The sequence below is a fragment of the Erithacus rubecula genome (genome assembly GCF_903797595.1).
Source record: "Erithacus rubecula genome assembly, chromosome: 19".
Classification (NCBI taxonomy): Eukaryota; Metazoa; Chordata; class Aves; order Passeriformes; family Muscicapidae; genus Erithacus; species Erithacus rubecula.
This window is the reverse complement of record NC_136671.1, coordinates 6,274,792-6,289,737: the sequence shown is the minus strand read 5'-3', so window position 1 is coordinate 6,289,737 and position 14,946 is coordinate 6,274,792.

Here is a 14,946-nt window from a genome sequence, read left to right as displayed (position 1 = left end):
TTCAGATGATTTCAGACCAGGAGCTGGAAAAGATACTTCAGTACAACAGATACATATTTTTTTGCTAGCATGGTTATTCTGATAAAAACCCAAAAACCATGGATGCCATAGTGTTTCTAACCAAAGCAGTTAAGTATTTTTGACTTTTGAGTTTGAAGAGCTCTCTTCAGAGACTCATGTCTGTCCAACAAAGTAGGCAATCCTGTGCCCATAGAAATTGTCATTTGTCTAAATGCCAGTGACATCAGTGTACTCAAGGTTGCCATTAATTTCAGTGGGATGCAAGTATGTGTTTTAAGTGCTTTGTTAAAGAAGAATCAATATAAGCATATGCCAAAATGTCTTTCATTATTACAGTTGGGGAACAGGCTGCAATTATGATTCAAAACATAAAAGGTACAATAGACATCTATGATTAGGCAATGAAATATGCCTTTAATAAGCATAGTGCAGACAGTTTGTTTCGCAATACGTAAACTTGTATAAAATTCATTGACTTTTTCATTCTTTCAGATCTGTGTGCTTTCTTTTAAGAGAGGTTTTTTACTTTAATACACAAAGTTTTCCTGATGTCCTTCCAGCAGAAAGGCTGGGTTTGTATGCATTTATTCTAGTGCCAAACTTGGATTTTACTGGGAAAAGAGGAAACAGCAGAGCAGACCTTTTTTTTTTTCTTTTTTTCTTTTTCTTTTCACTTTTTCCTAGGGCAGCATGCAACAGATATGCTGTAATTACTCTAACTGATTTTTTTTAAATTGAATATTTCTGTCCACTACATGTCAAAAAGCTAATTATGTTTCCGTTGTGGTACTCAAAGTCAATATTGTCAGCTCTTCTTAGTTCTAATCCTCTACACTGAATTTTGATGGGCCAGGTGAAATATCCCCTTCAGCACCTTACTGCAATTCTTGTCAATCATCTTGCCATGAAAAACATGCATATTACAAAGGCTTTGGCAACACTGCATCTGATTTCAGTCTTTAATCTTATATTCACTTTAAGAAAACATCATTCCAACTACTGACATTCTATTTGGGACATGAATGGGATCCTATTTGCTGTAGGAAGCAAAAGAAAATTATCTAATCTTTAATGGATATAATGGAACTCTTTGGCCATCACATTGTAAAGGCTTAGTAAACCACAGATCTAGGAAGAAAACAATTATGATGGTGAACTGATGAAGAAATTAAGCAGAATATCTCAGGTGAATAAGTTAGAAAATGCACATTTATTTGCTCATAAGGTAATTTTAAAATATCTTGCTTCAGGCACTGTTGAACTGAGGAGAGTGTCTTTTTTTAGAGCCCCTAGACTTCCTTTGCAAGGAATGCTGTTCACTGTAGTCCATTTCTGAGCATAGTACAATGTGTGCCACCTTTTTTGTTGTTTCTTATAGACAAGATCTAGCACATCTGAAATCTTCTGGTCCTACAATGGAAAATTAACATCATTCTCTAAGAAGCTGGAATATAAACTAATAAGGCATGTTTCCAGAATCTGATTGCATCAGTCAGAAAGATATAGTATGAAGAGAAAAGTGGATATTCCCTGGGGGGAGTGTGAAATGAAGACCAGTCTTGTTTGAACAAGGTGCTGTGCATTGTTAGCTGGGTAGAGATATTGGGAGTTGCAGCCTGTCAGAACCAGCATCTCCAAGGAGAGGGTGGGGGGAAGTTTTTCCAGGTAGAAATCTCAACAGTTTGTAATAGAGTGTGTCCAATATATTAATACATTTATTTAAGGAAAGCCTTTATACTCCATGAAAGATGAACTATACCCTTACTGCACCTCCTACCCTGTTTTCTTTCAGATCATACAAAGACCAAAAAGACTGTTGGGTTTTTTCTGTCCCCCTTTACTTTAAAACAATATGGGAATCAGGCTTTTCTTGTTATTCCTTGTTTCAGCATAAAGCCAAAGACCAAGATCCCTCTACTTAAATCTTTCACAAGGAGACTTCTTTTCCCAAGGCTCTGCAAGGAGTTAGCTAGGTAGTAACATAAAACAAATCTATAGATACCTTTTCAGTTCATGTCTATTAGAATATTGTGTAAATATTGCCAGAAATTGCCAGTAAAATAAAACATTAAGGGAAAGAAAACAGTGAAAAAAAGCTTTAAGCGAAAATTGAGAAAATAAATAAATGTTCCCTTCTTTGTTGCTCCCTGTGAGGAAAGGCCCAAATGCATTTTTCCATGGTGTACTCCCAACAAAACAGTTAAAATTGAAAGCTTGTTTTACTATTGTCTTTTTCTAGTGTGTGAATGAACTGTAATGGAGCCAACCAATATTCTGTTCACACTGTGTCAGAGCAACAGGTTAGAAAGCAGCTTTTAGCTTTATGCAGGAGGTTGAGCTCAGCAATCTTTATTTAAACAGCTTTGTTCAACGGGGACAAAGGATTGTGTTTTGGCATTTTTATTTAATCTTGATAATCTTCCTTTTTTCTCTCTCTCCAAGGATCAAGAGGAAATGCAGTAATTTTCAACTTCACACGAAGGCTAGTTGTACAAACACAGCTGAAAACATCAGGAAACACAAGCATTTTCCTCAGAGAAATGGAGTCAAGTAATGTTCTGCTGGCAATAGACTCCTGGATAATTGGGAAGATGTTAGGCACAGCAGTTTGGGCAGCAGGGTGTTCACACTGATAGCACTGTTCAGTTTGGCTGTTTTAGGTGAGTGACTCCTATAATGTAGAAAGCAGAAATTATTAACCATATGACAGGAAGTAATTGAAAGAGCACAGGCTGCTTTAGAGACTTAAGGAATGGCCCTTAGATTGCAAAAGGATACTTTGTAAATTTGTTTAATTTACACCATACCAAGATCTAATTGAATCATGGCAGCAACTTTTGATTTTTTTCCTCAGTACTTTTCATTGAGTTGATTTCTTAGACATATTTCAAACACAGGAGAATAAGGAGAGTTCTCTTGATACTTCAGACTTTGCTTCCATTTCTGTCCTTGTTCATTCTACACGTATCCAGAGTTTCTAAGAGTTTCAGGTCAGGACTTTGGTTCTCTTTGTTAATTAAGGATTTAATTGTTATACTTGAATTCTTCTCATTCCACCTTTTTGCAGGAGGCTCATTCTATTTTACTTAGCTACTTTTAGCCCTATTTAAGTGTTAATAAGTGAAGTCCATTTTGATGGGGTAAGAGTTTAATTTATTCATAAGAGAGCATTTTGGGATTTTCTGCTTGCATTTTCCTTTCTAAATCTTGAAATAGCCCCAAAGCAGTCAATTCTAAATAAGTCCTGTCCATAGCTGTGGTATTGTCCCCCCCTTGAAGAATGAGAGACCAACCATTTGTGAGTGTTTACAGCTGGACCTTCTGAAGGGCATCATCTTTCCTTAATGACAAATTGCATCAGATTCACAAGCTGTGACAGAAGTGCCTGAGGGCTCCCATGGCAGTGGCAAAATGGAACATCTGATGAAATTTGCTTGTGAAATGCAAGGCTGCCTTTTTTGTCACTGAGGTTACTGAGAGAGAACTCTGAAGTCTCTCCGTTTTTGTATTGAGTAGCAAACTCTCAAAGTGCAAAAAGCTAGCCTGGAGTGATGGGATTGTTCATGTGTGGGCTAAAACACCCTTGTTTGACATGAGGCAACCTCATTGTCTTATGCTCTAATTCTGGAAGTCTTAATATTTCCCAAGTTCACAAGTTGGGTGAACATTTGCTTTAAGCCATTGTGTTGATCCCTAGGAACAGCAGAGGGGGGTGCCCCTTTGGATCTCCATTATTGATTGAAGCACTCTCCCTCACTGTACTTCAGTGAAGTGTAGCCAAGAACAACAAGATAAGAATTAATGTAAGTGACAAGGGAGTTCCTCCGACTCTGCCAGTGCACATTAGCCTGGCTGAAGAGAAAAAGAAGCTGATACTTGAGTCTTTTGAGTTGTGAAGGGTCTGGTCAGTCCTTGAAGGGGAAGCACATGAATGGCCCAGTTGTCATCGCATTTTATTTTTCCTCCAACTTTGACTAATGGTGCATTTCCTCTGGCCTCCCACGGGCCATCCGTGGCTGACTTGCTTTGTCACTCTTCACATGGAGTTGCTGCCTTTACTGTCCACGCTGTTCCCATGGCAGGAACCCGGTGTCCTCTAAAGAAACGCACAGGCACAAACCATCTGTCATTCTTCCACTCCTCTTTCAAGCCACCACTTCCCATATTGTGTGGCCTTGCAGGCTGAAAGCAATCTGCCTCCCCCTGCATGCCTGGAGTACATGCCAGCTCTCACCCCACTTGATAAGGGACCTCTGCCTGTAAAAATACTAATGGGCATCTCCCAGCTGATAACCAGCTCTGCCTTTTTATTGTGGTCATGGAGTGATAAGTTGTCTGGATCAACATGGAATCGTCCCTTTTTCAGGCAAAGTTATTAGGGTCAAATTAGGTGTGAGTTGTGAAATTAATCATTGCAACCACAAATAATGTGTAGTGTGCCAATGGACAAAGGAGAATAAAAGAGACACTAGAAGAGGAAATTCTTGGAGGGCACAAAGAACCAAAGTGATTGGGTAGGAAGGAAGAGAGAATGGCTGGCAGTGCTGTACAGGATCTTGAACTAGGCCTGTAGGCTGTGCTGGATTTGGTCTCATGCACCTGTGGACTGTGAAATAATAGAACTAGGTTCTTCAATGCCATTTGAGAGTGTGAATTAATTCACACACAAGATGTCTTAGAGAGAGGAAGATACCTGACTTTGCAGAAGAAACATTGCTTTTATGCATATGTACGTTGATTATATTCCTTACACATCTCCAGACAATCTGAATCACATTAATCTAGTTTGCTGGAAATTAATTATGCAAAATCTTCTGAAAAGCCTCAGTTTTATTTTCTGAGGTGGGAAGCCTGAGCTTTGTGCTGGAAATACAAATCCGAAGGTGTGCTGAATTTGCTTGGAAGTGCTGCAAAGCTATTCTCATTTCCTGTAACTCTTGCAAGGTTGGCCCTTTTCCATGGCTAAGCCCCAATTCTTAGCCAGCCAGAATAAAGTGGCAGGAGAAATTCACCCTCTTTCATCTTCTAGTGTATCTAGGAAAGCAAGAACTAAGACTTTAAAACATTAATTCCTAAGTCTGTGACTTGATTTGCTGCAGTAGAAACTGTGTTTTAAGGGTTTTGTCTTCTCTTACCAAAGCTAATTGTTAATTGCATCTTCTTTATCCAGCCACTGCCACAAGGAATGGCTGCCTTCTGTGCTGATGACAGATCTGCCCCTCTGCTATCAGACACTGCTTTTGCCATCTCAGTTTCCTGAGGATTGCCTCTGCCTGGGAGCCAGTGGAGCAGCCATGTTGGAGGCAAAGCAGTTCTCTGGGGAAGATGATGATGGATGATAGGGTGGTTCCCTTCCCTGGGGCACTGAGGTTGTGTTAATTTTTCATCCCATCCCCAATATCCCCCTTCTTCTGCCCTGAATTCCTAAAACAAACCTTGGCTTTGCTATATGAACAACACACAGATGCTATAGTGACTTGGAAAAACACATTTTATGGCACAGGATGAAATGCATCCTTTGGTCAAAATTGTCAGGAAAAAGATAATTGCTACAGGTGGCAGAGGCTTCTGGACAGCCTTCAGAGGGTGCACAATAAATAAATTTGAATGCCTCTGCCAAATTTTTAGTGTTTACACCAGCGACATTGCTTTCTTTTCTCTCATTACTGTCACATATGTGATTTTGCTCCAGTTCTCATACTGGCCTCCCTCCTGTGCTTAGGGAAGAAGCAGGTCTGGCATTCCTACTGCACTGGGGTTCTCTTGGCCCTTAGGGAATGGATTTACAATGATGTAGCTACACTGGCACAAAACTCTGGCCATGTACCAGCACAAAGCAAAGTTTGTCTGGAAGCAACTTGCTCTGAAACATATCTGCAAGCAGTATAGGTGCCCTTATGGAGATGGGTTCTCAGGACTGGATCTCAGCCATGTTGGGAATCAGCTTTGTGTTGATGTACTTCCCTGAAATATTCTTTAATAGTTGAACAGTCTTGAGCAGAGATCATATTTCCAGTTTGGGATTCCCTTTATACATCTTTCATTAATACAGGGATTCTCTGCAATCAGAGACCAGCACCGCAGAACAGCTGGATCCATTTTGGCTTGACAAGGGGCATGGGCATTTTTTATATATATATTTATGGCTTTTGTGAACATTCAAAATGCTTTTTATAAATATTAAAAATAATCAAGGGTTCTGGAAAGAATTCATCCTGCATTACCATCATCTGCAGGAGTTCTTCCATCTTCCTCTAGAATATGTATTACTAGCTGACACTGTGAACCAACTGGTCCAGTCTGGGAATTCCTAGCTACAGCTTGAAGAAAAGGGAGGCTGTGAAGGGAATTGGTATCTCTTGATCATCAGAGAGAGCAAATACAATACAGGCGGCAGTCTGGCTGCCCCTGGAGCAAGTCAGAAGCAAGAAACTTGCAAGCAGGCACCTCAGAGAGCTCCCCAGAGTTCTGCTTCGCCTGCTGCACCCGCTGTGGTTACTTGGTAGGTTACTTGCCCTGCTTGTCTTGAGGTAGCTGGAGTTGAGGCATCTGTTTTCCATTTAGAGCTTGGAGGATGCCCAGGTCTGACTTGGCATGCTGTCTGCACTGGGCATCAGCAGTACAGATGTGGAAACCACAAACCCGATTAATATGAGCCTAGAGTAAAAACTTAAATAAGCTTATAAATAAAACCAGACTTGCAGATTATTTGTTTCCATATTAGTCTATAATAGACCCTACTCAATATGTTTGTTTTATTTGGTTTGGTGACCGACATAGGTATTTATATTTCCAATAAAAATTTAAATCAGAATACAACAGATGAAGTAAGCTTAAATTATTTCTGCAGAAGATGATTGCAACTGTCTGAAGCATGTAATTCCTTACATGAAATGTTAGCCTGCTTTGAACAAAGATGTGACAGACTTCTCAGTATTTCATTTACCATTCCATCATAGCTCCATATCCTACATTTATATATTAAAATAGACTCCCAAATGGACTCTAATCCTCAATAAATAATCCAGAGGTGTTGGATGGCTTGGTGGGTCTAATTCTAGGTACAAGCACCATCTGTGTGATCTTGGGTGAGTCACTAAATGGTCCTTGTGTCCTATCTTGAACTCGTGACTGTCTTTTTATCCCTGCTAGGCTCCTGCTGAGTTGTGAGTTTGATGGACTGGGAAGGAGCACCTGAGGTCAACTTTGGCTGCTCAAGTGCAGGTGATGAAACCATCCAGACAAGAGAGTTCCAAAGAACCATCTGGGTAGATTCTTCAGCAGTGCTGGCAGACATTTTACTCAGTGGAGTAAATCTCTTCCTGGCAACTGATGGCTCTTAATTCAAGGGTGAGATTACTTTGATTCAGTTCTATTTAAACACAGCCATACCAGAAAATTTCTATGATTCAGCAGCAGTAGGACACGTGGTCTATTCTGCCTGCATTGTGACACTCAGGATGGGACACCTGCACAAAGCCTGACAAATCTCTGAGGTGAGACCTTGTACACATCTGTGCTGAGCAGTATCTCCAGGTGACCAATGAGGCCTACCTGGCTTTCAGACCATACCATGGTGACATAACAGGATTTGTGTCTCACTCTCCTAAACCTCCTAAATAGACAATAGAGGAAAATAAGCACTTCCACATGCTGGTTTGGATCTTACATGGGCTATCAAGGGAGCATAAAGTTCCCAGTGGAGCCTTGAATAAGTACTTGGAGTGACTTCTGTGCTTATGGGGCTCTAAGACAAACAAATAAACAAACAATGTTTTCTTCCCATCTCTGCCTTGCAAAAACATAAGGGAAAAAACTTTTACACCCTTTGTTAGGATATCAGTGCCAAAGATACCAGCCCTTAGTCCATTCAAATGTCCAATTTTAACTTCCAGTTATTTCTCTGGAATCCCTTTTTTTTCCTTCCTCTTCATCTGGTTGAGCAATGCCTGTTCTTATAAAACAAGTTTTCAGGTTTTGAACAGTCATGTCTTTTCAATGTTTGAAAGGCAAGAGGGTCACTCAAAGTAAACTTTCTTGTGCTAGATAGTGTTTTTCCACATGGAAATGCTGGAGGCCACTCTGTGCTCTCAGCCCAGAAAGGCCAGAAGATACCTTCAGACTCCCCAGGTGCCTCTGTGTTTGTTTTCTAATGTTATTGCACACACAATATCATTAATATTATGTCCAAAGCTTGTCTTTATAAACAGAGTCAACACATTTAACTTACTAGTCAGCCACTGGGAAAAAGAAAAGGATTAAGTCAACACTGTAAGGAATTAACCCTTTTCATTGCCCAGAGAAGAAATCAAAGATGATACAACCTCTTCAAACTGCAAAAGGAACTTGATTATTTTCTCTCACAAGTTAGTGGAAATATTTCCTCTCACTTTGGCCCTCAAATGTAAGAGGTGTCCTGCAGAATTTGGGAAAGACTGGTGACTTAGAAGACATTGTTTTCTTTCCCATGGTCTGTGCCATTGAAGGGCAGGAAATTTCCCTCCTACCCACCTTCTGTTTTTTTCAATCTCCATTTCCCTGCAGGCTGCCTCAGGTACTGGGCTCGGCTTGGCATGTAGACACAATTAGAAATAGAGGCGAGACTGCATGGAGCAAAGTGTCCAAGTGCTGAGTGAGTGCCCAATGGGCCGTAGCAAAATGCACAACCAAGTCAAAGAAAAATGGAAAATATTCCATAAAATTCATCTTTGCATCCCTTTTTCCTCTCTTGATATATGGCCCCTTACTCACAGCTGCCCGGGCCCGGCCCGTGTGTAAATATGTCAGTGCAGCAATGAGACGGAACACGGGCGCAGGAACGGCGGCTGCTCCCAGATAAAACACTGAGCTGGAGCCCAGGAGTTTATTGTAAATAGACATCAGGGCAAAGCAGCAACATTTCTGTTCAGCTCCAGCCTGCCAAGGTTGCTAGTCCAGCTCCTTTCACAACTACCCTATGTCCACATGGATTTCCCCTTCCAGAAAGGGACATGTTCCTCTTCTCACAGCTCTGTAGCCTTGGCAAGCTCCCCAACACTTTCCACATGTTGCTTTACAGTGACCTGGAAGCACTGGTGGGACAAAGGGTGAGCATGGATGTGAACTTCCAAATGTTCTGCTCCATACTGCCCTTTGTGGGCCTGGGACACATTAAAGCTTAGTTTGGTTCTCCTCAGCAGAGGGCACTGGATCCTGTAAATGGGAATTGATGCCGGGAAGCACAAGGGTCTGATCTCTTTTGCAGATGGACTGATTTTTTTCCTTCTGGATACTGGTGGTGTGTAAGAGAAGTCTGCAGCTCTGTCTGCTGCGTGCTGATTGACTGAGAGACAACCATGGCATGTGTTAGCAGATGATAAACCTGTCCTTTACATATACTTCTTATTTTAATTAAAGAGGTAGCTACAAAATCTAGTTATCTGGAAATCAGGTTGGCTAAAGTACCAGCCATCTGGCATCCTTCTGAAGAGTAACACCAGCCAGCTGACAATGGAGGGAGATGCAAACACCTACAAACATGAGCCTGAACAGCCAGGCAGGGGTGGAAACTGGTTGAATTGTTCAGGCTTGTTGCTGCAGCCCACAGAGAAAATACAACAGTGGTCTGCAGAGAGATGCCTGGATCAGAGAATTCAGCCTTCTTTGTAGCCCTTGATCCAAAGTCCCCATAATTTCAATATTTTCATTTTTTCAGTGGGTTCATCTTGTTCTCAGCAATACCCACAAACAATGAACTGTCAATTCACTTCACTCTCCCTCCTTCATCACTGAGTTCCCTTTGCTGTTTGCTGGGATTTGCATTTTCCTCACTCTTGGCTCTGATGAGCTGTAAACCAGAGGGATTAATGAAAAATAAATAGGAATGTATTTTTTTCAATTTTTTTTTTTTAATTTAGGTGGATCTCATGCATATATGTTGTAACATAACTCTTTTAATAATAAAAGTTTTAATGCTAATAAAGAACATATATTTTAAAAACTTGCTAGGTCTTCATCTGGCACTACTCTAATATGTTGAAGAGATTTGGCACAATTTACTTATAAAATCAAGAATAAGAATTCATTATCCACAATGGCAGCTACTGACCTAAGTTCTTGAGCTCACCTAGGATGCTTCACATTAGATGATAGCTCCAAATGCAAGAAAATTAAATATTACCACAATATATGCTTTAGTTCTGATGAAGAAAACTACAAGGCTGTGCTGTCTCCCAAAAGTAGCTAGTAGTTATTCAGGGTTTTATACTTCTATAGCAACACATCTCACCACACCCTAGAGTTTGCCAGACCCAAACTCCAGGTTAAATGTGCTGGAAAATGTGGCAGTAGCTTCCAGCATTAGCTGATTCCTGAACTTATTAGGACTCAGGCATGCCTGCCTTGCAGAGCAGCAAGATCAGTTTCAGAGCTGGGAGAAAGCAGCAGCTTTTCTTTCACACACCCTCTCTCCACAAGTCTGAGCCTCTGCCTTTGCCTTGGCAATGCAACATATGGTTCAAGGGCTGCCCATGGCCTGTAGTGCTGTGCCACTGTTCCCATTTACATCAGATAAAAGGCACATTTGGTACAGTTTGTAGGTTTGATCTTTTTTTATTAAATAGGTCAGCAGGCCCTAACAGTTGGCAGCCATCTCCAGTTCCAGAGCTGATGAAAAGCCATATCATGGCAGGCTCCAGAGTATCTTTTTATCTGTCCTGCCTGGTACAGCATGTTCCAGGTGGAGACTGGCAGGTGCTGGTGCTAAACCCTGCCCTACTGCTATTCCCTGTATCAGCAGGGAATACAGCAGTACCCTGTGTTCAGACCTCAGCTCCCTCTGACTGCCATGGAAACTTGCTCCCATCACAATTCTTTAAAACATTGCAACTTTCTGACCCAGGCATGTTATTCCGGGAAGGCAGAAACTCCTTTGCAAACAGATGTGCTCTTGAAGTGCTTCCTGTAGTCTTCATTAAGCCAAACCAAGTCTACATTTTGCAATTTCACTTTCCACTGCAAAAGCCTGATGCTGTACCTTCATTTTTGGTACTGTAAATCATTATTCCTTAACGTCACTCAGTAGAGAAGTAGGTAAATTATAAATTTGGCTATAGGTTTTATTCAGTAGCAATTTCCCTTAGCAGTTTTAAAGTGTGATTTTAATTTTTTTTTTTTTATCAGTTCCTTGACAGGTTAATGGGGTACATGGACAGGAGACTTCTGCTTTATCCCCTGCAGCCCTGACAATTTGGGGTGTTGCCTGGCTCAGCTCCTAGACATGAGAGGAAGGAATAACTTGCATTTCTCCCCAGTGATTTCCTGATGCTACTGGTGGATTACAGATGTGATTCATTCCAAAAAGTACTGCTGAGTGCCCCCAGGTACCTGATCTGCCAAGCAAAGCTGGTAGCATCAGGTCCATGAGAATTCCCTCTCCTGAGGAGAGGCCAGTGCCAGCTCTGGGACGTGACATCGAACAGTGCAGAGTTTTGTTAGAAGCCAACTGAAAACGTGGTGCTGTTATTATCTGACACTAGCTGAAACAAAAGCCAAACGTTGATGAATGTCTGATTCTAAAAGTAAACAGTTAGATTTTTTTTTTTTCTTTGCAAGTCAGGGGCCCTCTAGGGTTTTATCTGATTTTGGCAATCTCCTGCACATTTTGGGGCCTGGAGCATGGTTTTAATTGTTACATCACAAAAGTTGCCAAATAATGTTGGATGCTCCTTAAAAACTCTCTCAATTTTATGGAACTTCTCAACAGCTTGACTAATACAATAATTACTGGAACTCGGCTATGTTGCCTAGTGGCAAATGGAATTTTTTCATAATGATCCTGTCTGTCATTAATAGCAGGATTTGTTCTTTCTCTCAGCAGGAGAGAGGCCAGAAAGCCATGGTATCTGTCTTTTTTAATGACAGCCAACAGCAAACGGATAAAATAATCAATTATATCCACAGATAGGTAGATAAAGTATAATTTATCATGTCAAAAACAAAAATGTTTTTAATTGGGTTGTTAATCATTTTGTAATTTTAACTAAAGAGATGGGGACTCTGCTTTGTGCTCAGACATCACCAATATTTCATACAACATTTGCTGATCTTATTATAGCTTTAATAATAGTGTTTACCATTAAGTGCCAAAATATAAAATACGATTTCTACTCTCATTAGCTGGAGCCTTTGCAGTTAAAAAGATGCCCTTCCCTTTTATTTTTCTTTCTCTAGAAAGATCCAAGAGATAAAAAAGGGGGGGTCAGTGTACTATTCAGCTGTAACAGTTTCTAAAAATATGCTCATCTTTTAGTTTGATTAGAAATACCCATACTTCAACCAACAAACATGTTACAGAAACATGGTTTGGTTTTGGTTTTTTTTTTCCAGCAAAGCACATAAAGAGATTAGTATAACACAGCAAAAATTGGAAGCTTGGAGTTTTGATTTCTAGCTACACCTGTGTTGTCTTGTGGGAAGCTGGGCAGATAATTTAATCCTTTCTAACTTGTTCTCTCTGTCTGTAATGTAGGTATTAGATAGCTGCATCATCAGTCTGCTGTAGAGTATGTAGGTGTTGTAAGATACATGAAAATTTGTAATAAAGATTTCAAACATCTGGCTGGCTGGTTGCTCCTGACAGCAGCCTCTCTGATAGCTACCTCTTTGAGGAAGGAAATGGGAAGTTTATGGCTGGACCTAAATCTTCCTCATATTATAACTGAAAATATCATCATAATGCTGCCTGATTTCAGGATAGTGAGGAATCATCTAGCAGAAAAATCTCTCAGCACTGGGTACTTTGACTATCTCCTCTGTTGTTTTTCTTCTTGCATGCCATGAGCAGATGCCCTATGTGGGACCAGATCTCTACTTTACCCATAAATTCTACATTAAGAAAACTGCTAGCCATGCTAAGAAATGTGACTCTTGACCACCCCTTTGCCTCAAATACTTCCCTGCTTCAGAAGTTTTTCACAGAAGGAAATTAATCTCCATTCCTCTAACCTTGGTTTCCTTCTGAACAGCTGTACTTTCCTTAAATCAAGATCCAGCCTCTAGAGTACCTGCTTGGGAGCAGGACATGCACTTAAGGTAGTTTGGCAAGTACAGATTTCACTTTCAGTGTTATGGTGAATGTTTTGGGCTATGAGTTTAATTTTATGTTCATATCATCTCCCAGCAATGTAACACAGAGGGTGGCAGAACTGCTCTTCCTGTAACTGGATCTATCTTGGGTGTGGGGCAAATTTAGTGGATTGAGTGAGGTTTTTACAGGGCTAATGGCAGGACTGAGGCTGTATTTATACTGAGAAGCAAGGAGGAGAAGCTCTGGGGCTGGCTTGCCCAAGCATAAATAAATTGGAGGTGCGTGAACATTCAGAAAGTTCCCAGAGAGTCACATTGCACAACTTAATGGGCCTGGTGCTTTCACCTGTGCCAATTTTATGTGACTCTTAACTCTGGTCTTAAATAAAAATGAGACTTGCTCTAATGACATCAACAGCCTTCAGTGAAGAAAATGTGCTGATACTTTGATACAGATCCCCTTCTAAGGAGGACACCGTAGACAGCCAAAGCTCTTTTTCCCATCTGGTAGGTGAATGTTACGATTCCCTGCTCAGAACTGTGGCCTCAATAACAATCCTCTGCTTTCAGCATTACATTAGATGATTTTATTAAGGATATGATTATCTGCTGCCTCTGCTTTTGCCACCTTGATTTTGCTGTCCCACCATCCACATGAAAGGATAGAAAAGAGAGATGTGAGTTGGCTGGGGTAGGGGAGACAATAGCATGAGGAGGGGGTTAAATGAACCAGCTGTTATGTGTGAAGTATCTGCTTTCTAATTGCTTCTGTTGGAATTCAGGGGGAAAAGGCACTGGCTTCAGTTAATTAATAAGGCAGGACTCACATAAACTCCAGCTGTGAGCACAGGATTGGTCTTTAAAGGATAAGCCTAGGAGGTGGGGCAGAGGGTTTGATTTCCTTGCACTAAATCCCATCACATGCTGCTGTTTCTGTGTGTGTCCACTTAAGCCTTTTGGTTGGTCTGTCTGGACCAGACATGAGGGATCTGTTGCTGTCCACGTGCCTCACCCCAAGAAAAATGATCTCTCCTCAGAAATCAAAGGTGTGAGGCTATGTTTCAAGCTGGGGTGAAACTGCTGTGTTTTCACTCGAGTTTGGAATCCCTAAAAAGTGGGTATGTTTGGATCAAAGGGGTTTTTTTCAGACCTAACAAAAGCTTGGGCTTTTGCAGCTGGACACAGATACAAGTTTGCCATTTGGTTCCCTTTTCTGTCTAGTTCCAGAGGGTTAGTATTTGGCATCCTGTCAACATCTCTCTCATCTGAGACCTGCCTCAGGATCTTTGCTAGAAGGGTAGCACTGATGGGGAGGTTGTGCAGATGATGCCTCCAGACCATGTCCAAAGGCCATTTTACAGTGATCTCTTTGAGGAGAACAATACCCAGTTCATTTCCTTTTTTTTTTTTTTTTTTGAGAGAGAGAGAGAGAGATTCAAAAGATCAGGACTTTTTCTGAGTTATGGACAGTGCCCCTGAAACCCACATGAAAGTAAATGCCACAGTGTTTCCTTATTTGATCATGCTCCAAGTCTTGATGCCATAGGACGACCCCCACCACCAGTGCAAGGTCCTTCTAGTCAGAGAACAGCTGGGGATCTGTGCTGAGACAAAAGTCTTCTGCCACTTCCCATGGGATGGCATTTCTGGATTTCAAAGCTTGTTGTTTAAGTGTGCTATGGTAGGAAACAGTGGAATGAGAAAAAAAGGTGGAGGGGATGTTCCTATGTGGTTAATAGCCTGCTTTTCCTCACTGACTGTGGAGGGAAATGAGCTTCCTGCTTAAGGTGAGATGTCATTTTCTGGATGGAAACCTTTGTGTCCCGGCTGCCCTGCTCCTTTCGGTGCCACTGCTCAGGG